At 35.1% G+C, this 25,539-nt stretch overlaps 1 protein-coding gene across 2 annotated transcripts in view; it reads left to right on the top strand.

The window, feature by feature from the left end:
• Window positions 1–8,762: 8,762 nt before the first annotated feature.
• Window positions 8,763–25,539, top strand: part of Tmtc2 (Transmembrane O-mannosyltransferase targeting cadherins 2) — a 289,926-nt gene continuing 273,149 nt past the window's right edge. For both annotated transcript variants that reach the window (XM_090391962.1, XM_090391961.1), the window contains exon 1: window positions 8,763–8,899. The gene's annotated coding sequence lies outside the window, so the exon portion shown is untranslated. The remainder of the gene's footprint in view (window positions 8,900–25,539) is intronic.

Raw genomic sequence — 25,539 nt, 5'->3', positions numbered from 1 at the left:
ACGCAGACAAGATCTCAGTCAATTTATTTCAGTCTGATCGAGAGGGGAAAAAAATATTAATAAAATCTGTATTTAATCTTTAAAAAAAGTGAATAATTTTCAATAATTAAATTGTTTATTTCAACCAAAGTAACTGCAATAATGAGAAAAAAAATTCATTGCAACAATGACCAAAATGTATATTTCAACGATTTCAATAATTAAATGTCCATTTCATTTCTGTTGGCACCAACAATTAAAACACGTACATTTCAAAGCATTCAACAAATAAATATTCATTTCTGTTGGCACCAACAATTAAAACACGTACATTTCAAAGCATTCAACAAATAAATATTCATTTCCATTGCAACAATAACAAAAATGTCTATTTCAACTGATTCAATTAAAAAACATAATAATAACAATAAATCTCTTGCAGTGGTATTATTATTAACCAGAATATTAGTGCTTCGCTGTATAAAACACTAAAAATTGCGACTTTTATCACATAAGAAGCTCCTGGACTTACTAGATCTGAAAAGCATAAGTAGTCCACCCGTATTTTCCAAGATTAATATTTATCCCGAGGCCTATTTGATATACACCAGGGGTGTTCAACCCGTCGACCGCGGAGCGATTTTTGGTCAATCTCTTTTGTATTCTTCCTTACTTACAAATTTAATTAAAACTGAAAACATAATATTTTATTTATCACTATTTTGTATTTTTTTAATTCGCTTTAAGTGTATTGCTATTGTTTATTTATTTTTCGTTAAAATTGTCAAATCAGTAATTTTCTTATAAGTCCGGGTAAATGAATTAATTTGGATCAGTGGAAGTCAAACAGCGAGCCGAGTGAATACGATTATAAGCATAGTCTAAAAATTCGATTGTAGCTTAAATATTAAATATTCCAAAGCATATTACATCGATTTTTTACTTAGGTTAAGTCCCACGTGAATATTGTAAAAAAAAAATAAACTTTGTTTGTCTCAGTATAGTTTGTATTAGATGTTTTGTAAATAACTCTTTTGAAGCTAACTGTATACTCCTTTAATAAGAATACGTTAGAGTGTTAAAAACAAAGGCAATGTTTTTGTCGCCGAAGCTGTACATGGCGGCATTAAAAAGATTGTTATCGAAACTTGTTTGTATGAGAAAGGCTTGCAGGCTCTAAGTGTAAACATCTCCGAAGTCAGTCAGAAAGAGTTCAAACAACTTTCCGATAGCCGGCAACTTACGATCAAAAGAAAGCGGAGGAGAACAAAAGGCATGCCGAACTTGAAACTTAAGATGAAAGACTCATACCGATTCTTTGGGGGTTGGAAAACTTCATGCGAGGTCACAGAGGAGGCTTAATAAAAAGGGACTGAAGCAAGCAGAAGGGGGTCCTGGTTCCAGAATTGTAGTCAGAGAGGAGGCTTCCCGGTCCAGTGTCGCCGTCAGAGAGATTGCCCGGATCCACGTTGCTTGAGAGAGGAGTTTCCCACTTCCAGAAAGGAGCTTCTCGGTTCGAGACGTCGCTAGAGAGAGACTATTTCTAGGCCGCAGACAAGGTTTCAAATTGCCGAAAGGAAGAGTTCCAATTGCCAGAGAAAAGTTTCCAGGCCAGATTAATATCAGACATTCACCAGTGTGTTGCGTTTTCATTACAATTTGATGAATCAAACGACTTCACTGATATTGATCGGTTAATGGTATTTATTCGCATGGTATTTCAAGATTATTCAAGTAAAGAAGAACTGTTGAAAATTATACCATTATTGGGAAGGACTAGGGAAGAAGACATTTTTTCGGCATTTGATGAATTTGTGAAACAACACAAACTTCCTCTTTTTAAACTTGTGTCTATTACCACTGATGGTGCTCCTGCAATGATAGGTAATAAATCAGGCTTCATTTCATTATGTAAAAACGATGACAAATATCCAGATTTTTTAACGTACCACTGTATTATTCACCAACAAGTACTGTGTAGTAAAAGATTAAACACAAAAGATGTTTTGGATATTACATTTAAAATTATAAATTTTGTTCGAGGAAAAGCCCTGCAACGGCAGTTATTTAAATTACAGGCAGATGATGATAGGGAACTTCTGTTGTACAATAATGTTCGGTGGCTCAGCAGAAGTCAGTTTTTAGAAAGATTTCTTGTATTAACGATATAAAAAGATTTCTTGATGAAAAAGGAGATATTTATCCACAATTGAGTGATAAAAGATGGTTATTACACTTATCATTTTTAGAAGATTTCTGTACGAAATTAAGCAATTTAATGTTAGAGTTACAAGGTAAAGATAAAAATTTAATTGACATGTTAAGTTCAATAAAAACTTTCCAACAATACTTACTTTTATTAAAGAAAAATATAAATGACCGCGAATTTAGACATCTTTGAACAAAATCAAGAAATGCTTCGCTATGATTTAAAAGAATTTATTCGTGAAATAGAATTAGTTGAGGAAGAAATAAATTCAATATTTAAACATTTTAATAAAACTGAAATGATTGTATCTTTTATCAATAATCCATTTCAAGAAAACTTGAACATCACAGAAATTTCAAATAAAATGAGTGGGCCGTTTGATATAAAGCAAGCAGAAGTAGGACTTGAGATAATAAACATTCAGAATAGTTTACATTTAAAATAAAAAAACATTGAAGTTATTTGGAAGTATGCACATGAAAAATTCCCAATATCAACTGATATTGCGCGAAAAATTCTGTCGTGATTGTCTCGCGATTGTCTGTGACCAATCGCAGACAATCATCCAAATGATCATTTGGATGATTGTCTGCGATTGGTCACTTCTTCATATCAACTTGGCTATGAAAATATTGCGAGGTCCAAGCAATGCCAAATTTCACATTAACTTTTTTTTTTATTTAATCAAACAGCATTTCCTGTAACTTGTGAGTTTGTAATCAATGTGTTGTTTTTTCTAACTCTGGTTTTCCCAAATAGAGAAATACATATTTTATTCCAATATATATATTTTTTTTTGTTGTATTAAAATAATTAAAAGTGATAAATAAATTTTTAAATACACAAATAAAGTTTTCAGTTGTTTATTTGTGCGTAATCAGATATCAGGTTCGGGCAACGTGATCTATATAAGAGAGTAGATCGGCGAATAACTTTTTATACAAAAGTAGCTCGCGTAGTAAAAAAGGCTGAACACCCTGCTCTACACAAACATCACTGTTTGCATTCTTTGTAAACACAATAAGACCGATTAGATTAGTCGGGAAAAAAAGAGAAAAAAATTATTAAAGTTAGTGCATATGCAATAAAATCTGAAAACACGATAAATAATTCTTTTACTCGAATAATGTTTTGATTAAAACAATTTATTTAAAATTAAAATTATTATTATTATAATCAATAATCTAATTTATCGTTTCCAGTTTACATAATATTTAATGATTTCTTGCGAATAGTTTGATTATACAATAAAATGCGAATGACATATTTTTGTATTTAAAGTATTTATTTACGATCGTCCGCGCGGTTATCCTAGTGGCCTTGCGCTTCGCAACCATATGCCTTGGGAAAGTGGGAAAGGAGTATCCTGGGTTCGATTCTCGTCGGAGACGTGAAGAGCTTAAGGATCTTCCTCAGCAATAGTCAAGTTAGCCAGTCTTTGACGTGGACAGTAGCGTTTCTCCCCCCCCCCTCCCCCAGTTTATATGGTGTTTTTCATCCTGCAAGCAAGCAAACCGAACCCGTGAACACACAAGCTACAGTCATAAGATATAGTACGGCAAGGAAGGCAACGAGAAACCACCTTGCTCATAGTCACTTCCCTAGATGGTGGCGTAATATATAGCTGCACTTAAACAGTCAAAAGGCTATAACCACATTTACGATTAATATTACTATTGCACTTTTATGTGACTTATTTAAGAACAGAAGGTTAGTCGGGTAGTTACCGTATGCCTAAAATGCTTCGGGTTCCAATCCCGTATGGATGTTCGTGACTGTCTTTAGGTGGGAGATGGAGACCACTTCCCGGGTTATTAGAGGCCCGCAGTGGATTGAAAAAAGTTTCCATGTTTGGTTTCTAGGAGAAGATTAAATCATTATATTATTAACTAAATATACAAAGTATATTTATTACAAAACGCGTAATGGATAATATACACGGTTCACTCAATCTCTGGAGGTCGAGTCTCTGGCTTCGGAAAAAAGTACCGATGATTGTCATTTATTAATTAAGACTAGAGCATAATGGTGAACCCACCATTATGCTCTAGTAAAATCATCCTGGCTTTCTGGAATATGATTGGTCGGGTGCATTTTCACAATTTGTGTCTACTGAGTCCATCATTAACTCCGACTATCAACTCAGATTTTCTCGATAGACCAATACAAAATTTTTCATTTGATGTTGCTACAGTTTTATTGTCTTTCCGTCTGTACGAAGTATCTTCAAGATAAAAAAGGAAAATTAAATTGACGATGAAAAAAAAAAAAAACTAGGAGACTCTATTTGGTAAAACAATCCCTAATGTCTATTCCTAATCAGCTGATCTGGTTAAAAGAGGATTGAAACCTGCACGTAATAATAAAGATAACAGCACCAAGTCAAGGTGCGTGTGCAGGACAGGGAAAAGGGGGGGGGGATTGATTGTACTTTAAAGCTGCCTTCTCAGTCCTCCACATAATTATTTGACTGCTATTCCTAATGAACACTGCAGGAGGGAAGCAAATAATTGAGAGAGTTTCAACATCCATAGGAGAAAGCGGTCTTTTCCCCCCAGGGGGACCATCCCTTTGTAAAAGAGACAAGAACGGCGTCATTATTCTGGGAAAATGTCCAAATTTGTTTCTTGTCTGAGTACCACTTTCTTCATCAGAACAGATGGGATTAAGGAATTATACAAACGTAGCAGGGTTCCGACTTGGTACATACAATTAAAATCATGAATCCCAGTGATGCCGTTTAATCCATCGTAGTCATTCTGGTGTGATGAACTGTGTTTTAATCTACATAAACATAAGCTCTCTCTCTCTCTCTCTCTCTCTGAAAGCGGGTATAGAATGACATATATTTGGTATCCATTCCTATTTGGAACACAATGTAAACAGCTAATTCTAAAGGGACATGGTCGGAATGGAGTACGTGTATCAGCTCGTGTGCATATACGCACGCAAACACGAGGAAATTACTCCTAGGAATGCGTCAGCACATGGTTTGATGGAATCAGAAGTAAATAACTGAGAAGTAGGCACGAATAGAGAAATCAGAATGTAGTAGTATAAAAGACAGAATTTACATATATATATTTAATCAGTGCTATTTCTCCCCCGGTATTCGCCAGAGATGCATTCCTTTCCAGGAATGTATCGCTGGTAACCCCGAACTTATATTTGAATTTCATAAAGATGAATGCATTCTTGATCTCTTTGGCTGGCTTGCTACCGAAATATAATTAGTTTCTTTTTTTTAGTCCTAATTTGATCATTTTCACTAATACTAATCTATGAGTGCACTTCTGATGGGTTTATACGTCATTCAATAAAATAATAATTAGAAAAATCGTTAGTCTACTCATAATATTAATGTGTTTTAGGTTTAAATCCTTTCATGGACCGAGGGGGATCACATAAAAAAATCATAAAGAAAATACAGTATAATGTGCAATCTTTAATGTTATCTGTAGGGATTATATACAATAGCAAAATTTAATAATATTAATTATTATTATCAAAATGGAGGATTGTGTTATTATATTATTATTATTTGACATCTGCAGGAAGTCCAAACACTCATCGAGGGAGAGTGTGCCAACAGCATCGAACGATTGGTCCCCTTCCAACTACTAACCGCGCTCAAACTTACTTAACTAAGCCACTAGTAGCATTTATTTAAATTTAATCTTATGATATAAATTAAATGCAATATTATTATATAGAAATAATTTAGTTTTGAATAAAAATAAATAAATAAATTCATAATTTTTTATACACCATTTTATTTTTTATATGCAAGATATTATGTAATAACTATTCAAAATTTCGTTGCTAAACGAGATTAAGCATCCTTAATCCCAAGATAGAGTTGATAATAAACAACGATTCTGCTATACAAGTCGAAAAATGTCTCATCATTTGATGGTCATTTTATTTTATTTTATATATATATATTTTATATTTTATTTTATATATATGTTGGAAAATCATTTGATGGTCATTTTATATTTATATATATATTGGAAAACAATACGATTCGAGCATTGTGAAGTCAGCTATTAAAGATGTGACTTAAGTTGATACAAACCTCATTTACATTTATATCAGAATCCAGAAACTATCGCTTTTTGTCCATGGATTACCCGGTTGATTTCTTCGTGTTACTGCTAGTATGCTCTATTTTCATTATTGATTTATGCAAATAAAAAATAAACGTATAAATTTGTTACTGACTGTAAATAAAATTCACAAATGATGTGTGTCAGCAATAACCCACCGGATGTGGTGTTCGTGTATAATCACTATTTAATAATCACTATTGAACAAATGCTTGTGTCTGTGTGTGTTATAAGTTTGGGGATTTTACGTCTAGCAATGGGTATTTTCATCAAGAAAACCAAATTTTCAAACCGACTTTTTTTTTTTTTAATTTAGATTAGATTATTGCTTTAATTTGTTAAAGGTGATGAGAATACTCACTTTTTTGACTGGTTCTATGATTTTACTGCGAGTATGGAATATCACAACCGTGTGGGGTAGAAGAAACCAACATCTGGATTACGTGTTAACTCTCCCCCCCCCCCTCGAATATTTGTTGATGATCTGGAGATACAGATTTCTTAATATACAAGATGCAAGAATAAAGAAATGATGAAATATAATAATTACCATAGCAGAAAAGGACAACAAAGATGAGAGAGAGAGACTATGATACAATATTTAAATTGATTTATTTTATTTTTTTAATTAAACCGTTATTGCCCTTCAGTATAAAACGTAAGTTTACGAGATGAATCGTATGTCTATCAATACCTACATCAATATTGTTTTGTGTTAGTAACACATAAGACAATGTGTTACTAACACTAGACATCAAAAATGAAAAGATAATGTGAACAAGAAATTCATATTTATTTACAGGTATAACGATTCATGCATTAATAACGAAGAGGCAACGATATGATTGCTTTATGATATTTTAGCCAGTGCAATCGATTACGTTTGCTTCGCGGTAGCCTAGCCTATACACTAATGAACGAATCGTTATATAATATTTATTTTATGCTAATTAATTAAATTTAACTACTTATTTAATTAATAAGTTACTTTTATGCAGTTATGATTTAATACTGCATCTTTACGTTTGTTTGCATTTCTCTCGAACTGCAAATGGCCATTTACGGTCTGTAAGTGTTTGTGAGCGGTACTTTTGATACATTTTAACTTTTTATAATAAATTTGTGCATATTTTACGGTAGTAAGTGATAAAACAGACTGGTATATATATATATATTTTATGCATTCATGACATACCTAACTTTTTTCTTGATTTTTTTTCAATGTTTCTAAGTTACGCTGTTTGTCTGCGAGTTTTTCAAATTGTCGCAGATCTCCAAAAAATTTTCTAATATATTTATTAAAAAAAATCTGCGTATAAGTGGATCCGTGCAGTGTTATTCAGCCCGTGTTGTTCAAGGGTCAACTGTATAATATATTTTTAACCTTATCCGCAACGATCGTATTTGTTGAGTTGGAAAATCAACAATGCCTTCTACAACAATGAACATATATTAAATGTTGATATACAAATAGCGAATGGAATGTAAAAAAAAAAAAAAAAAAAAGATTTAATTCATTGTTTTAATTATCAATTCTTATGCTAATATTTTGTTATATTAAAATCTATTTGTCGGGATATATATTTTTTGTAATCCATTACTTTGGGATCTGGTATTTTCATCATAGGAACGTTAATTGTAGGAAGCTTTTTTTTTTTTTTTAAAAAAAAAACTATTTATTTGGCCTTTTGGTTTATTTGCATATAAGTGACAGTTTTGATAAACGTTCATGTTATAAAATGACAGCTTATGTTTATAATTAATCTTATCAATTAATGTAGGCATTCAACCGTTATTAGAGTGCATCTGCTGTGTACAGAATTAGCCACATGTAACTAATTATAAAGTAATGATGGTTTATTAATCGGCATCATGTTAACAAAGCCTTTTATTAAGCTCATTTCAAGTATATACGTGTCACGTGATAAACTGTAAACGTCAAAAATTTTAAACTGTGGCTGATTTGGAAGAATTCCATGTTTCGGTTGTTCTAAGCTAAATAATTTCAACTAATTAAAATTAATTAATTAAAAAAAAATACTCTCAATTGTCGATAAATATTCTTATAGAATACGATCCTGGGTTAAAGGTCAACAGCGAAAAAAAAAAAATCAAACATCATTGCAAACGTATCCATCTAAATGTTAAAACGAAAGGGTGGGGGGGGGAAGAAAAAAAATGAAAGAATTTTGAACACTCACTGATGGGATGTGGCTCTCTCCGTTGGCCAATGAAAATGAGCCGCGTTATGAAACGTAAAATACTCTAGTAGCTGATAGCAAGCCTTGAATGTGATGATGATTTTACAACGTACCGCTAGAGGGCGACACTAACTAAGCACGAAAGCATAGGAACGGCAGCGGACTCACTGTCAGCGTTGACTGATCGGCAGATGTGGAGCGCCCACAGACGGCGCCGAACGTACGGGAGCAACTAGACCATTGTCCATCGGACACATCGCCAGCGGCTACTGTAAGCCCTACAGTAAAGTCGTGTTTGTATCTGGAGTGCGGTCACCACGGGGGTATCGAGGGGCTTCTTATTCAGTTGGAAACCTCCCACTGTTGTGCTCTTTGACGGGCACCTAGCTTAGTGCAAACAGGTGAGTGACATGTGACAACCCTCTCGTACCATAACCACGTGCCTGCACTTTAGTTCATGAATTCTTTTACATTGTTGTAAATAGCAAATTGGATGTATTATAATGTGTACGTTTTGATCAGTCGTTTTTCGGTGTTTATTTTTTTAAATATTTTTTAAGAGTTGAAATATGATTTGTTTAAACCATTTGAAAGGCTTCGTATAAGTATTTATTGCGAATGCACATAAGTCATTCACGTGTCAGTGGTGACGTATTTAGTATTGTTAAAAATCGAGTGAAATTGACATAGCACGTGTTTCGTGTAAGTGACTTTGAGTTTTAATATTAGTCTGTTGCTGGTTACATTGTTGGAAATGTATCCAATGACAATGCGAAACTAAACAATAAAATAAACTAGTTTGTAAACTAAATTTAGCCAGAAATAAATAATTAAATTGTTAATCTCGATAATTAAAATTCGTTGCACGCTTAGAAACAAAGAAACCGTTTGGGTTGTTTAAATTTAAGCGAAATATTATTTATGTATAAATTCCTACAAACATTCTTTTTTTAACTTATTTTTATTCACAAATAAATCGGTTGACTGAGTATAAATGACACTTCTTTGACCTTTGACAACCTTCAGAACTTTGATCGAACTAAAAAAAAGCACAATTATATGATAAACGCCTTTACTTGTGTAGCAAACATGAAAAATCCCTTTTAAGTGGCTTTAGTGATGCGAAGATAACTTTCCCTGATAAATGTTTAAATGGTAAATTATTCGGCTGTCGGTTGTGTGCAAGTTATCACTATGATTACCCATTCACCACTTTCAGCTCAATCTCCTTTGCGACTCGCCAAATCACCTGCAAGTTCCCACGAGTTTCCAGGATCGAATAAATTATGGGGGAAACAAGCTATTGTATTGCGGTGGTAGCAAAGCATGATTCTTACAAAAAAAAAAAAAAAAAGCTGGTACAAGAGTGTTCTGCGTCTATCCATCTCCGCACCCGCACGTGTTTATATATAGCATCTCTTAGAAGAAGAATCAAAAAATGAAATAAAAAGAAAATGTCATCGGATGTTAAGCCTACTACGATATCCTTGGTTCCGATCGCACTTACCTTGTAGCCGTCTCTACAACTAGCAGTACACCTCACGTGCGAACTGCCGTAGACCCCCAGCAGCTGACAGTATCGATTGGGGCAGATTAGCGTGACAATTGCACATGTCGGTGAGGAACGACCAGAGACCCCACATCGACATGCCTATACGATACTTGAGACAACTGGTCTCAATGCCTACCCCAAAGTCTTTTCTCTCTTTTGCCGATGGCCCGATCTACGGGAAAACACACCGTAAGTGGGAGTGGGTCGAATCGATAACCCCGACGTCTGCCGCTGTACACACACACAACTAGCGGCACGCGTTACGGGAAATATGACTCGTTGAATGCAAGGCATTCCGACTTGACTTTGGTGTGTGTGTGTGTGTGTGTGTGTGTGTGTGTGGTTAGAGCTCTCTGAGTGCAGTATAGTCACTAAAGTTCTCTGCATTTCAGACGTACTGAGAGGTGTTTCTATCTTTGTTCGAAGTCCAATACCCATTCAAAATTTCTTAGTGTTGTGATAGGGATCATCGTTTAACCTACATATATAAGCCTTTATTCCGAATAAAGAAAAAGCTCCGTCTTGTGACCCACTAAGCGTTAAAGGACGAGGTCAAAGAGTCGTTTTAAGTTCACTTGAACAGCATTGACATCTTTCATTTCAAGGAAATCGATAGATTACTAAAACCAACCCCAAAGTACAGTTTATATGCTTAGCATGGGAAAAAGAGACGAAGTTATATTTACACACTTTATCCAATTTCATTATGAAGTGAAACTATAAGTAGATACGAGACAGTTTACAAAACTATTGTTTGCATATCGGTTTGTTCGTTAGGGTTTAGTGAAACATGCTAAACAATTAAAGCACAAAACAATAAAACAAAATGTTTGTCAGTGTTCACGCTACTGACATCTTCGCCTATCAGTTAGTAAATAAAACACCAGTAAACCCTTTTTAGAATAAGCCAAATAATGCTATTGTTTTGCAGACAACAATATCCTTTTAGCGAAACTATAATGATATATTATTGTTGTACAACGTCACTGACGATTTTGTATTATTTATTGCTCCTCGGACAATAGAAAATAAGAGGGAGTCGTTGAACTTTTTTGTACGTAAAACATCGTGCCATCGTGAATAATAGTCTACTATTGACCACTACACCAAATGAACCGATTACTTTGTTTCTAAAGTGTTTTCTTCAGGACTGTTCAAAGTTTTGTTTGACTTGTGTACGGCTTAATGGAGAGCACCTATCAGATGTAATGGATGGTCAGTTCAATCAGTCAGATAATCAAATCGTTAATCTTTTGTATCAGACAATACGCGACATCCATCAATCTTTAAATGGATCTTATGGGCAAATTCTATGAATGAAGCTATAGAGAATTGACAACAACAACAACAAAGTTGAACTTTAAGACAGAAAAAAATTCTGAAATTTTGTACTTTATGCGTACTAAATAAGGTAGCTGAGTAACCAGTATTTTACTATGGTGTGTCTATGTTCATATTGGGCATCAACCAGTGGGATGTTCAATATGATATCTGCGGTACTGTTAGTGTTCAATGGAATAATATTTATTATCATGCACTATTTCTTTACAATTGTTTGAAAAGAAATATTCTGTATGGTGTATTCTGTATTTGCTGTCTATCCCTCTTCTGCTTTAAGAAAATATTAAGTAGAAGTCACTACCACTCAGAAGGAGATTTCTTGGAATTCTTTCTCTCCCAGTAACTCTTGTTTTTCGATTGGCATGCCATTGTTAATATCCCTCTCAGTGATTATTGTGTAAGTTGCTGAGAATTTGGGTAGTTGCGACTTCCTGACTAAATTTTCTGTTGTTTCGTTAACAGAAATATTTGCAAACAATCAACTACTAAATTTACCACATGTTCTATACTATTAAAATAATTCACATTTAGGCAGGGTTTTAGTATTCTGTTTTTTTTTTTTTTTTTTTTTTTTTTTTTTTTTTTTTTTTAAGAAACATTGACTGCGCCACTTAACTGACTTAAAAAAAAAAAAAAATCAGATTATAGAAAAATCCTAATGATTGAAATTCAAGACCCTTCCACCCACTAGATGAGACTGGACAACTCAGATTTAGTTGGAATCCCTTTTTTAAATTTAGGTTCTTTTCGGATTCGAAGAATCGAAATGCTTTCCAAACACGTTATCGCTATGAACTGAGCTAGAGTCTCTAGAATTTCTAGAGTTATAAATGTTCAAGAAGGAATATAGTATTATGATATAATTTATAATATAATATTATAATACAATATAATTTTATAATATCTAAATATTTATTATAAAAAATTTGTAAAATATTATTTTGAGTTGAAAAGATTAAAATAATTTATATATTTTAAAATTATTTTCTAGTTATTCAAAGTTAAATTCTTACAGTATAAAATAATATATATAAAAATTTTTAAATTAATTTTTACGTAAATCGACAACAGGTAGCGGGGAATATGAAAAGCATCTTGCTTCACCCTAAAGACATAAATGTCAATTGATCATTTACGTCAAAAATTGGGTGGATTAATACCCTTGGAGGGTAATGGATGGTATTGCTGTAGCCAATGAAGTTCTAACCGAGGCTCGGCTTGTTGTTCTCTTGCCATGATCAGAGCTTTAATAGCTCAATAACACCTTATCCCTCCATTACCCTCTTGCCATGATCAGAGCGTTAATAGCTCAATAACACCTTATCCCTACACTGTCCTCTATAGATAAGGGGGAAGATGAAAAGCATTCTTGCTTCTCCTCCTTTAAGCCAGTCCTTATAAGGATCATTTACGTCGTGGTTCTGTGGTCGACCGTCAGATGCGGTGATTAAGATTAATACCCTTGGAGGGTAATGAATGGCAATGCTGTAGCCAATGAAGTTCTAACTGAGGCTCGGCTATTGCTGTTACCCTCTTGCCATGATCAGAACTTCAGTAACACCTTATCCCTACACTGTCCTCTACAGATAACGGGGAAGATGGAAAGCATTCTTGCTTCGCCCCTTTAAGCCAGTTCTTAAGGACTATAAGATCATTTACGTAATTTTTTACATTGAGAAATGCGGCTGTTTCACTAGAGTTAACGAGGATATGATACTACATGAAAACACGGAAAATTAACTTTTGAACATGTGCATAGTTATTATAATTTATTATAACAGTCAGGTTTACATTAACAAAAAATAAAGTTAAAAATAAATATAAGAGGAAAAACTGTCATTGGTTTAGATAGTAATCAATATCAGAATGCCTCGAAAACAATTACGAATGCGTCTCTCACAGCAATACTACCTTGCGAAATGTTATTAAAATAGAATTAACGAGAATCAGTCAGAACACCACTGATTACTGTCGCTACCGAAATTCGACACAGTCATGCATCACATTGTAAAACCTACACATGGGCAGACGTCGAAAGTCCTGTTAACCAAGAAATCAATTCTTTTCAAGGGTGGGAGAAAGGGAAAAAAAAATCCAAACCTGAATAAGTTGATTATGTCTCATCGCTCTTCTACAACACTTTTTTTTTTTATCTTAACAAGCAACCACATTTAGATTCTCCAAATCAAGTAAGAGAAAAATTTTAAACACTATAATTATGTCGAGATTACTGTTAAAATGTGTGACTGTTTCCGTCACATTCGAAGCATAACAGACACATGCAACTAATAAGTGTAAAATCAAGACGCCTGCTAATGTTTGAGAAGAAAGAATTTCATAACGAAATAAGAATTTTAATTAAGAGACACAGTTTATGCAAACGCAGTACGAAACATCTCCATTCCAACTTGAGAACTTCGCAGGGTATTGTTTTTTACGTTTTAATGCTATAGATTGTTGTGTTTAATAGAAACCTTAATGAATTAGCTATACTTGGCTCAATCAGTTTCATTATTACGTCATGAAACGATTTAGCTGTAATGTACATGTTATTCTTTGCCAAGAATTTTAATTGTTGTACTAACAATAGCTAATTCTTCCGATCAACATGACTAAACAAATAGTTTGAGAAGTATTGTTAGTATCTGTTAAAGGTATTTTAATTTTCCGATTTCACAGAAGTATTGTCTGATAATCATCATGTATCCATCTGAACTCCTCCCTTTCCCCCCCTAATCTAAAATAAACGAAAAGGATAAATATATAGCTATTATTTAGCATGCTAGGTTTATTCTTCGAACAATTTAGTTTGCCCCATCAATGCAGTCGTAAGTGGTATGATAATATCGTTACTATGTTTTAAATTTATACAGACTGCTGGTTGCCATAGTTACTGGAGTTTATTACGAGCACAAATTAAAAGTGTATTTAGGATTATTATTTTTTTTGTTGTTGTTGTGTCTGGAGGTGCATTGGTTCAGTACGCAGTCGGACTAATCTTAATATTTAAGAAACATTTAGACTTGGTACAAGCTAAAGACAGTATATTAGTAGACAATGAAAAGGTGAATAATTACATTATATCTATGTTTAAGTAGTAGATTATATTTCTACAATCTATTAAAAGAAATTATATGAAGATCTCAGGAATCCGGAGTTTTCCGCAGTGATTTTTATTTCCACCACTTTCTCGATTTAAACTCTCATAGCCAACTATAACAACGGTGTCTTTGGAAGACACCGTTGTTCGAATCCAATGGAAAACACGAAGGACCTATATAAGGACTTTCCGAGTGAAGATCAACGAGCTGATTTCGTATGGAGCGTAGGGTCTTTTTTTTTTTTTTTCTTCGAAAAATCCACAGCTTTCATTCCTCAAAACAGGAAAACCAGCCAATAGATTCATAATTGAACACTCGGCCCACTAGCATCATGTCCTTGTTGCTTGAGTCCTAATTAAAAACAATCCAACCGAAATTGACAAAGGGTTTTCAACCAAGATCCTAGGACGGCTTTCTATAAGCCGATGCCTCGAGAATCTGATTATTGGCATATTGTTTGCACTTTTGGGAATTTGGGAATACTAGTAAGTGGTTTCTGTATATACGGACGGTATGATATCCAATGGACTGTACAAAGACAGTAATAATAATCCGCGGTACTGACAGGTCCTTAAGGCCCACAACCTACTCAGATTAGCTTTCGTAACCATAATTTTTGAATAACGTGGTTATCCTTACGTGTAAATTGCGTGTGTTCTCGTGGCAAGTTTGCCCAAATGCGGGATGAAAAACCCGTGTTTCTCTAATAAGAACCCTACACTTCCGTAAGAGACAGACAAATGAGGGTTTTCTGCCATCGTTAGAAAAAATCTCCATAAAGGTTATTTACATCCTGGACGAGACCTTCCCTAACTAAAAGCTTCGTCGAAACCGACAGAGGTACGGAAGCTTTCGCCGTATACCAACAGTTCTGACAAGTATTCGATGAGAGGACTACTTGGTGAAGAATGCTACAAGCCTTTTAGACGAGTTTCTCAAGAGAAAAGGGATTCTCTGAGGTAGACTGCACTCATCAAAGAAAAATGTCGCTTCAAAATCGTATTCGTTTTCCTTAATGATTTTACCTCTACTTAGCTGTTAATCATTTGAGATTCTTCCTTTAAATTTTGCCACAAACTTGGAATGCTAGTGGAACCAACGACAGAAGGGATAAGGGAGTTTAATCCATAAGGTAATAATCGTTTCGACTAAAAACGGGAACATCATTTCAGAAAACGTCTCAGTACGACCACAGCTGAAATCAGTTCATTCTTTTGTATTATCTTAACTGCGACGAGTTCGCTTCTTGTTTCTCATACACTTAGCGGCTCGAAAGATAAATAAAAACAAAAGAAAGTATTTGTCTAAAAGTCTGGAGAATGAGTTACATTAGGAGGCAAAAACACAACATTTGTAGCTACAAAAATCTACTACCGAAATAAACAGACAACACGTTCTGAGGACTCTCTCTCTCTCTCTCTCTCTCTCTCTCTCTCTCTCTCTCTCTCTGTGGTACAACGTGCAACACAGATCTTCAATTAGAGAGAGGAAATCCGTATTTCCTTCTTTAGTATTGAACTAACCGCCTGCTGATCCTTTCAGTTCGACACTGAGAGACCGACAAGGATAATCACCGAACAAAAAGACGGAGGTATTAACAGTTAGTGGATTGGATGGAGTTGTTTGTTTCGTCAGAATATCTCATCTAATAGAGTTGAAGCATATCCCTTCATTTAGGCAGAAAACTTCACTTAATTATTCTAAGGGGAAAAAGTTCCCTCACAGATACCTTCAAGTTCTCACGACTTAAATTCGATAGGGGAAGAGAACGTACGTCATTCACTTGGATTCCTCAACCAAATCTCATTTCTAAAGGGAAACGTAATAGATATGGATGTTGGATGACAAACTTTTCTAAGGCTATAAAGCCGGTATATGTTTATCTGGATGGTTTGCAGGATGATACCCTATCATCATCATCTCCATATGAGACTGGCTAACTCCACTTCATAAAGGTTTCCCCCGTATCTTAGGTCTTTCCAAGCAAAGGATAATGTGTCGCGCCATTCTCTTAACACCCTACGGAGACGTTCGTTCCTGAACATCTCCGGAGGCATCTTATTTTCTCGACATCATGTGTTATCCTTTAGTAACCGACTAAAGTAGGCATCGTGTGTACTTCTCCCCTGAAATATCCGTCAGTTAAGTAGCACATACTTGGAACACAGAGCCCTTAGACTGTGATATACTAATTCTCTGCCCCCTCTTCTTATCCCTCAGTGGATCGCACACCAGTCTAATGTTCGTTATTTGGACTGAGGAGGTGGGAACTGTCAAAAAAAACAGGTCACCTCTAGGCTAACGGAGTGCCATTAATATTCGATGGTCCTCTAGGCAAAAATGTCCAAATAATTAGCAAATATGGTTCCTTGCAAACTTATTATTGGTCGACGAATTGCCACGTCTGTTGGAAAGTGGTGCTGACGAACGGTACAAGGGAGGAGAGTGCAGCCTTGACGAATTCCACAAACGAATTTCGAACCATCGTCGACTTTCCTCCAGTCGGATAACTGCGTTCGCTACTCTATTATTAGAAGGCTGCAAGTAGGGAAAAAGGTTCCGCTCGGGTCCATAAGCAGGTGGCATCCACTCGAGTTTCTCACGCCATTAAAACACAGGATTGCTGGAAACCAACGAAACAGAAATGAAAGGTGGGATCAGCTGCCTCTTTTTTTTTTTTTTTTTCTCTTCCCCTTATTTATCTCCTATCTTCCCCTTTTCGTTAGTGGTTCGTGGTAAGCATTTGTTTTCAGGGCAACTTTTCAATGGTTTGCTATTATATCACACGAGAGTATGAATGAAAAATGACGCTAAGAGAGAGAGAGAGAGAGAGAAAGTGAGAATAGAGAAGATGAGAACAAAGAAACGCGCTCGTGTCCTTCACTGTAACCGAAAAAGATGAAAGAAAAAGGAATTAAGGACCTATAAGAGCCTATATCTGTTCTATAAGCTTGGCTCTCTCTCTCTCTCTTCTTTTTTTTTATTTTTTATTTTTGTTTATTTATATATTTTTTTTAATTTTTGGTTGAAGCAATACATGATTTCCGACTTAAGTACCCTCCCATCTCAGTAGTTTTATATTTTAATAGTCCTTTGAAAACATAAGCGATTTTACATCGTTATCTTCTGATACTTTGTTTTATTTGCTGGTTCTGTTTGTCTCTCTTTAGAAAACAGAAAGAGATTTAAATGGAAGAGAATAAATGAGAGAAAGAGACAGAGAACGTATAAAAGAGGGAAGGAAATAGTATAAGAGAAAAGAAAATAGATGGAGGAGAATGATAGAATGAAAAAAAAAAACATAAAGTATGAAAGAGAGAACAAGAATATAGATAGAGAGAGAATAGCAGAAGGAGAAAGATAGACATTTAAACAAACAAGAAAAATAGTAATGAAAAACACCGAAGCAAAAACGGACTGCAGATCAGATAGATAGATAGAGAAAGCGGTCTTGAGAAGTGCGTAGTGCTCTGTTATTGCACGAGGCATTTAGCAGTATCGTACATAGTGCACCATCCCCACCCCGGTGTTGTTGTTGGCCCGCACACACCACTGATAACTAAATAACCTGATTTATTAAATCAAGCTACCAAGCGAAGGGGTGGAAAGAAAGTCTCGCAGAATGATGGATTGATCTCAGGGGACTGATATCCTTACTTGTGGCGTATTTTTTGAAGGAAACGCCGGGGTTCCATCTTTAGCATACGCACGTAATCACTCTTCCTTTTAACACCTGGAAAATTCACTCATGAATCTGCTAAATCAAGTTTATCTACTATTTCTCAACGAGTTTGTCATGTTTTAAGATTTTAATAAAAGCAAATAACAAAAATAATTAGAAAAAAGTATCGGATTAAAAATGTTGCTAATCCAAGAAAACCGCAGTTTTTTTTTTTTTTTTTTTTTGTCTAGTTTATCGAAGCAAACATTGTTATTTATGAATGAGCAAATAGCAAACGAACTAAATAAATTATTTTCTCTGAATTGAATTTTAATTGTTTCACGTAGAACTTAACCATTCCACGATAGGCGCGCTTAGCAACGTGTTGTTGCCAAGCAACCGTGGTCAAGAATAAATGCTATTAAAGAAATCTACATTTTTTGTAGGTTTTTTTTTAAGTTTCAATTAGAAACGTACTGCTAATCAACAATTGCAACAGTTAGTTGAAAAAGAAGAGGGGGGGGGGAGAAATGATCGATGCCTTAATAGCATTTAGTATTGTTCTGCGACACGAGCGACGCATTCCGTATTGTTCGTCGTTTTTCATTTCTAACGAAAGAGATAAACAATTAAAAACGTACTTCTTTCTAACTCGTTCATCTGCTGACGCTATAATAACCAAAGTCACTAATATAAGTGAGTATAAAACACAACCCTCAGATTTTTTTTTTTTCTCTCTTTTTCTGTATGGAATGCAACGGCAGTTCATTTTTAAATTAACATCCGACGATGTTATAAATGTTCAACTACTTGTCATACTAACATTTCTTTTACCATTAACGTTACTGTCGAAAGATGCCTAACTAGCAGCTCCGCCTATTGGTAGACTTTCAAAACTTCGTCTTGTGTTTAACATAGAAAAAAAAAAAAAAAGTAATATTAATGAGGAATGGCAGTTTCCCCTATTATCTCAGGTGCAGGCTTTTTTTTTTTTTTCGTGAAAATTCCCCACTGTATGTAAAAATGGCTGATGCTTCTCTTGATTATAATCATTACGTTACTTCCCAGTAATGCGTACACAAGGTTAATTGTATTAAGAATTTATCCCATGCTCGCTAAAATTTGTTAACGTCATAGTTTTACCGCCTAATATTGCAGACAGATCCCCCAACACTACTCAAGTCAGAAGCTTGAGTTTCGACTAAAGAAAAGAAAAATAAAATAAAAATAAAAACAGGGATAGGATGTCTGGGGAAAGTTGTTGTTTCAGAGGGGGGGGGGGGGGGGAGGTTGAAGAGAGGTTATTTGGTATCGAAAGATTCTTGGCACGTTTTATGGGAAACGGGCCTTTCCACATTACCGTAGCTAAAATATTATCTCTCAAATTGCATGGCTGTTCGGTATTAGTACTTCCCACCTTCCGACAGCCTACAATCCGCAGTCATCAGTCGGGGGTTTTGGAGGGTGAAGGATCCAATTATCAGGGACCTGGGCAAGATCAGCTACGCAACAGAGGATAAAGAGCACAGCGTTAAATACGAGGTCAAAATGCGAACCCCCCTCACGATTTTCGGTAATAGGCCCCATAATTTGAAAACAATAAAAAAAGCAAAAAAAATACAGTCGCGGACTTTCCTAGTTTATGGAAAAATGTTGATAAGAAGGGGAGAGTGGAGTTGCTAAGCGATAGTTGCCATGACTACCGATTTAGTTATCCTTTTGATTTATTTGATTGGTAATTTTAGTAAAGTGTTCTCTCTCAAGATTTTCTTTTTCTTCATTTTTTATCTTTAATTTTGTCTTGTTTTCTCTCTCTCTCTCTCGCTCTCTCGTTCCGATTCTGATCTCGTTATTTCTTTCAAGCTACTATTTTGTCTATTTTATCACTTTCATTCTATCCTGGTCATTTTACAATTTTTATCGTCCTTTCTTTTCTTAAGTTTTGTCTTTTTTTTTTATTTTTATCATTCCGTCATCTCTCGTCCCTTCTTTCTATTCTTTAAATTTCTCCCTCTCCATCCGTTTATTTAGTTCATTTTTCTACACTCGTTCTATCTACTTTTCCATACCAATAATAACAATACTCCATCGCATATTCCACCTAATGTCCCCCCTCCCCCCATCAAACACATATAGTACAATTACTAATGTTTTAAATTGGTCCTATTTAGTCTGAAATGAATACATGGAAAACAGTTAACAAGAAGATACGCATTGTATTTTATTAATTACAATAACAGAGACAACGTTAAATGTTTTCCATGGACTCATGATGTGTCATGGTTGAGAATATGATTTGAGATAATTGCTCCAGAGTATATTACATCAGCATGCACTGGGGCTGAGAGTCAATGATTAATATGGACGACAAAGGTTAAAATATTGAGAAGGAAGCGGTTAATAGAAATGTGGTGTCTTGATATAAGAAAATGACTGGACTTTTTTGTTCAACTGAAATATGATCTTTCAAGGTGATTTAGAGGTCATTTAGATAAATGTCGCTGGAGATGTTTTTCCAATATTCCAAATATAAAATATCATCTTGCAATTATAATCTTCATATATAAATATAACCATAGGTTTTAAAAATCAACTGAAAACCTACCATTATATTTGACACACACACACACACACCTTTTCCCCGATCCCAGTAGTGCTATGCGTCCAGTCTTATGCAGGCAATATTTCTTCTTTATTCGCCTTCTGGGAAAAAAATTCATTTGGGAACCCTTCATTCTTTGCTTGTGCTACTCACTTCGCCTCTGTAAAATCCCTATGCGTTCAGATACAATTAATTTGAAGTCGCACATTTGCACACCACCCTGGAGAAATCATGATCCATCAAAGATCGAACTATGGAAGGTCCACATGCGTGAACTTCATTGAGGTAAACAACAATTGATTTTTATTGTTTGTAGAATTGATGAATAGAGAAAAAAAGAATGCTGGTATTGGTTCTGACCAACGAGAGGCACATTTCAGTTGTTTTTTTTTTCACCAATTTTTTTTCGGTGAAAATTTCTGCTGCGAATTTTGAAGTACGTTGGTTTCTTTGATTTTTTTTTTTTTTTCGGTGAAAATTTTCAGGTAGATGTTTTGAAGAAGGCAACTTTTTTCCCAAGTATATCGGTGAAAAACTTGGTCACAATCTTTCGATATCGGAAAGATTTTTTGCTGTTACAAATTATCTCACCTGAATTATTCCCTGTACTTATTTTTTCTGTTTGTTTTGCCTTTTTTTTACCTTGATTCCGTCTTCCACTTTCAAAACCATATAAACTAAAATCAGTTTTTTTCGTAATGAAAGAAGGAATGTTAATAGTCGGGAAAAAAAAAAAAAAAGAATTGTATTGTAGTTTTGTGTAGTAATATATTGTACTACATTCTTAAAGATTATCCATACACCAACTCGTATATATTCGGATTTGTCCACACTTCGATCGAGACGATTTTGTGTTCATTTTTCTTGATGCCGGACATTCTGTTATATCACTGATTATTATTTTTAGCAAACAATGCAGAGCAACTACATATTCAACTTCAATAAATAGGCTAAAAGATAATAGACAATAGGGCCAGAAGTTTTTCAGGATAAAAAAAAAAAAACTTCTAAGATATTTCAGGCAGGGTGTGGTTTACTTATGTAATTCCATGGTGTAGTTTTTACTTAATGATAATGAAAGAGACTCGAAATCAAGATTCAGGACAAGTTGTTTGATTCTGCACAAATAAATTGTTTTGTGCAGAATCAAGATGCACATCTGATGGTTTTCATGTGTATCTGGTACAGTGGGAAAGCCATTGTGTCGCTGTTCTCTGCATTAGGACATCATCATCATCATCAGTTTTTGTGATTGTTCTCCAATAGGGTAGGTCTTAACGAAAAGGATGTTGACGGATGGTAAAGGATTCTCTGATGTAACTGCCTGCTGTGACTATTGAATCAAAAGCCTTCGTCTACTCCCAGGTATGGCCAACTGAAGTGACGACTTAACTGTTGGACCTAATTTTTAAATTCGGATGTTGTGAGGAATTTGGAAAATCGCAAAGGATGCCATGTGGGATTTTCTCGTCTCTAACAGGACAGAAAAGGAGGTTTCTTGGCATAGTGCTGTGGATTCTATGAGGATCGTAAAAGGTGAGGTGGCGTTCTTGGTGTACTGCAGATTTAAAGTCTTTCTCCACCCCCATCTTGGAAGAGTTGTTAGACATATTGCACATACTTGGGTGGTCTGTAAAGTTCTCAACCTCGACCATAACTTGCAACACTATCGGTAGAATTTTTTTTCCAAGTTGGTACATCTGTCATAACCATTCATGTGAAATTGCAAGTCATTCGATCAAGTACTTTGTTTTATACAGCTGTCTGAAGCAAAAGTGCTGTCTGTATCCCTTGAAATAGATGAAATTGAGTATCGTGCGGTTATAAAATTCTTTGTAAAACAAGGTTTTAACCAAAAGAAATTATTTGAAGTTCATAAAAGTTTATGGGCACTCTTCTCCTTCGTTTTCGACAATTAAGAAATGGGCTGCGGAGTTTATACGTGGCCGTATCAACCTTGAAGATAATCCACATGAAGGACGTCCAAAAAGTGTAACAACATCAGAAATGATTGATCAAGTGGTATTGATTGTGGTATAGATTGATCATATGGTATTGGATGACCGGCGAATCAAACTGCGTGAAATTGCTGGGAGTATAGGTATTTCAAAAAAACGTGTAGGATATATTTTGCATGAAGAATTGCAAATGAAAAAGCTTTGCGCAAGATGGTGCCGCGCAGATCAAAAACGTACTCGCGTGAAAATCTGTGAATAGTGCTTGTAGCGTTTTAGCAAGAATAAAACTGATTTTGTGCGTCGATTTATTACTATGGATGAGACTTGGATTCACCATTAAACACACCAGAATCCAAAGAGCAGTCAAAATAGTGGACAGAAGGCCGGTTGTTCAGCGCCAAAGAAGACAAAGTCGGTTCCATCAGCAGGAAAGTTTATTTCATCGGTATTTTGAGAAGCTAAAGACATTTTTTTTTAATTATCTTGAAAAGGGTAAAACAATAACCGGGGAATATTATTCCGATCTTTTAACCAGACTAGACAAAAATATTCGTGAGAAAACACCCGGTTTGCAGAAGAAAAAATCATCCTTCATCAGGACAATGCACCTGCCCACAAAGGTGTTTTGGCAATGGGAAAATTAAAGGGATGTGCACTATGAATTGTTGGAACATCCACCCTATTCCCTAGATTTGACTCCCTCTGACTTTTATCTCTTCTCAAAACTAAAACTTTTCCTCGCTAGTCAGCGTTTTTCTTCGAATCAAAATTAATTGCAGCTGTAGAGGGGTATTTTGCAGATCTTACTGAGAACCACAGGGACGGAATAATGGCGCTGGAGATCGCTGGAATAAATGTATTCGTCTTAAGGGAGATGATGTTGAAAAATAAAAATAATTTTGAAATTATAAATTTGTTTTTTCATTGTTAGGCCGAGAACTTTTCAGGCCACCCACGTACGTTGTTGATATTTTAAAAATAGTAAAGAGAAACTCCTAGTGGTAGGAGAAAAGATATATTTGGAATGTTACGTGCGCTTTCGTGGTATGGTTAATCTCGTAGTTAACAGGTGCCGAGGCTTTTTTCTTCAACAAAGATGATTTGTCAGTTTTCGTTTTGACTGTTGGCAATGTGGATGAGGTCTTTGACTACATGCACATTCCCGTAGACTGATATTCTTGGTGCAGAGAATAAGTAATTTAGTAGTAGTCAATGGCATTAGGAAGGATGGTCTTCAATCGGGTTTGCAACCGCTTCAGAACTGATTTTGCGTTCTATGTTGAAGACTGATCGCCCATATTCCTAAAATTGCGTTCTTTGTAACGAGATGATACTGAAGTCGTGACGGACTGCAGAAACCCATTGGGGCAAGTTTCTTTAAGCATTATAAGGAGTGACCCAAGAAGAAATAGATAATAAACAGATAGATAGAATATTGAAAAATATTTTCCCTCAATCAGTCTAACTGATGGGTAAGGATCAGATCATAAGCTAGATTTAAAAATGAACGTGCAAATAAATGTCCTACTCGGGGAAAAAATGAAAATAAAAAAGTCAAAAACGGGTAAGAAATTCAAACATTTCGAGATCGATGACTAGAAAACATACAAATAGGATTTTCAATGTGGTTTGATTTGTCATGCGTGGAATATTTAAAGTTCCCGATGCAAGGCTAGATAGTTCTTGCCCCCGTGATTGTCTGTTATATAATTTGGCTATTTTCTAGAAAAAACTTGGATCATATTTCGTCTGCCTGTATAAGTATTTATTCTTTGCTTATCGTAGCTTTTTTTTTCTATTCCATATGTCTATTATCTGTCCGTATGTGTGCCTGCTTTTCTTACTGTCGCACCGAGGTGGTCATAGATTGATATTCTTGTGAAAGAAAAGAGATTTCGTTAAAGAAATTCCATCACTTTCTCCTAAATCAAAAGGAACTGACGATTCCAATGGCCTTTTTGCCCTCTCTTGAATACAAAAAGGTGAAAGTAACCCCCCTATCTCGTCTATATTTTCCCTTACATGGGAACACATCTCCATAGGGCACATTTCACATTCCAAAAGACCCATAAATCTTGATATTGCAACATCCGTATATCTAGCCGCGAATATGAATGCACTCTCCGATAGTCTTTGGGATATTTTGACGAGTGAACGAAGAAAAGAGAGAAAGAAAACATCGAAGTCCAGTCGCCGAAGCTTACCTGTCTGTTGGATGACTGACGTCAGTCATACATCATTTCCATTTCATCGGAAGATAGGCAGACAGCGCGCGAACTACACATAACGGCACTGTTTCGGCCTTGTTACCATAGCAATATACACTTAATGCCGCCATTGAGGAGAATTTATAAAAAGGAGACACATTTTGATTCACAACACAACCCTATCGCTTGTGGACACCCCATCCACCTTCCTCAGCAGCACCGGGCACATATTTTATTCCATAGAAACACGTTTGATTTGCTGGTTTTATCCTTAGACGAAGATGGCCGATTTTTACGAATTGCAAATATGAAATGTGGAGAAAAAGCTTACGCCGTTCTCAACTTTAATTTGCTACGGATACGTGGATGGAGATATATATATATACAAATGACGCAGAAGGAAATAAGAAACAATAGACAAGTTTGAAAATGGAGGGTAGGGAAAGGCTAGCATATAGTTTATAAAAAATAAAAAATACGCAATACACAGTTAGATAGAGAGAGAAAAGCAGTTGAAAGATAGATTAAAACCAAGATAATAAATGCAACCAGAGGGAAACAACAATATAGAGAAAAAACGAACAAATACAACATATTAAAGGGGAAAATGGTTCAGGGG

Source organism: Typopeltis vanoorti, chromosome 4 (assembly GCF_054136105.1).
Source record: "Typopeltis vanoorti isolate ZY-2024b chromosome 4, IOZ_Tvanoo_1.0, whole genome shotgun sequence".
NCBI classification, from domain to species: domain Eukaryota; kingdom Metazoa; phylum Arthropoda; class Arachnida; order Uropygi; family Thelyphonidae; genus Typopeltis; species Typopeltis vanoorti.
Note: the sequence above shows the minus strand (reverse complement) of the source record. Positions and strands in the feature narration are given on the sequence as shown.